Source organism: Echinops telfairi, unplaced genomic scaffold (genome assembly GCF_000313985.2).
Source record: "Echinops telfairi isolate 266 unplaced genomic scaffold, ASM31398v2 ScPeMD7_35;HRSCAF=133_0, whole genome shotgun sequence".
In the NCBI taxonomy this organism is placed as follows: Eukaryota; Metazoa; Chordata; class Mammalia; order Afrosoricida; family Tenrecidae; genus Echinops; species Echinops telfairi.
The window spans coordinates 804,113-805,956 of record NW_022103932.1 but is presented as its reverse complement, the minus strand read 5'-3'; the positions used below and the strand labels follow the sequence as shown (position 1 = coordinate 805,956).

At 46.3% G+C, this 1,844-nt stretch overlaps 1 protein-coding gene across 3 annotated transcripts in view; it reads left to right on the top strand.

The window, feature by feature from the left end:
* RASGEF1A (RasGEF domain family member 1A) overlaps positions 1-1,844 on the top strand; it is a 38,309-nt gene that overhangs the window by 724 nt on the left and 35,741 nt on the right. The window lies entirely within an intron of this gene.

Sequence of the window (1,844 nt, the reverse complement as noted above, 5' to 3'; positions counted from 1 at the left end):
TGTGTGTGTGTGAGAGAGAGAGAGAGAGAGAGAGAGAGAGAGGCAAATGTGTGCATGGTCAGGATTACAGGGTTTGGCAGTGCTTTCATACAGTATGGCCCTCAATGAATGACTAGAAGGGGGGTGGGGGCTGGCAAGGATGTTCTCAAGGAGTGGGGACCCCAGGATGAGGAAGGCTGCAAGATGGATCTCAGCTTCCTTTCTGAGGACATGCTGAGAGCCTGGACCAGTATTAATCGTGAGCACAGGCTGGCCTGTATTTCTGAGGTTATTTATTTGCACCTTCCATTTGAAAGGACACTTGGCAATGTGGTTCTGATGCAGCATTCTGTCAGTAGAACAAGGCCATTAGCATGGAGCCGGCCTAGGCCCAATGCAAATAGACCAGCAGGGACTGGGCTGGTCTGATCAGCCTTGGCTGTGCTCATGACACAGGTCTCATTCCTACACCCATGTCCTTGCCTGCATTTTTTTGACATACATTTATCATGTGTCTGTCATAGGCAAGATGCTGGTAATTCATCAGGGACTTGCACACACAACAGGCTCTAGCCTCCTGGAACTCACAAACAGAAATAAACAAACAGGATAAATAAGTAAAACACATGGTAAGTTACATAGTGACAAATATTAGAGCAAGAAAATGAAATAAGGAAAGAAAAAGAACATATCAGAGTAGTGTGAGTTACTCCGTGGTACCAAAGCAACCCCCCAAATCCAGTAGTTTAGAGCAGCGCAGTGCACTTCTCATTCATGTATGTGTCTGTTGTGGCTTGGCCTAACCCTACTCTGAACCTGAATCCCAGGCAAATAGGGGGTCTCCGTGACCAAGGAAGATCCAGTGGTCTGACACTAACTTTTAAATACCCGGCGACCTGGAGTTGACAGGCAGAGAGTTTGGTTTTGGGTCTTCTCAGATAAGCCCTATGGCCCCATCCAATCTTCCTAGGACCAGTAACCATAATCCTCCCATGTGCCTAGTAAGCAGAGGTTGGGCGTATTTGGTGATAGACATATGGGCCACCAGTGTGGGGAGTGGTGCGTACCTTTGGTAGAATAATCAGTGGTTAAAAGGCAAGGGAGGGGCTAAGAGAGGGGGCTGGGGGGAAGGCAGAGTCATGTTTTGAAGAGGAGGGGCCTAGTATGTCCCGGGTGGGTAGTTCACCATGAACTGACTTTTATGTATTTCATTCCAGTTCAACTCCTGATACGAATTTGCATTTTTACCCCACATATACTGAATTGGAGACTACATTTTAACTATAGGTGATTGTTATGTAGACATAAAAATTACCTAGGGCTCCCAATCCACAGAGAAGACCACATAGCCGGTCCCACTATGAGACACGACGTCACTGACCCATAGTCCTACAGGGGACAACACTGGAGACACAGTGTGGGAATTCCGCCCAATCTGATCCCACCACACTGAGGCAAAACACTAAGGGTGTGGAACAGAACAGCAAGGGGAGCAGAGCAACGAAGTTCCCAAGGAATACCAAAAATAGACTTTGGGGCCAGGGTTTGGCACCCCAACAGACTCAACTGGAAAACACTCCTAAAGGCCAACAAACAGTCCTTGACCTAACTACAAGCTTTTCTTTTTTATTGTTGTGTTTTGTTTTGTCTTTTTGTCATTAGCTTATTGGTGTTTTTGGTGTTTTGTTTTCTTTTGTTGCTTGGTTTTGCTCTGTCTTGTTTTTGTGCATGTTATTATCTCCATAGGTCTGTCTAAATAAGATAGACTGGATGAACAATCTGGAGGAAAAAACAATGGGATCGACAGTTCCTGGGGGACATGGGAGAGGAAGAGGTGGGGGAAAGGTAGTGGTGTTAACAAACCC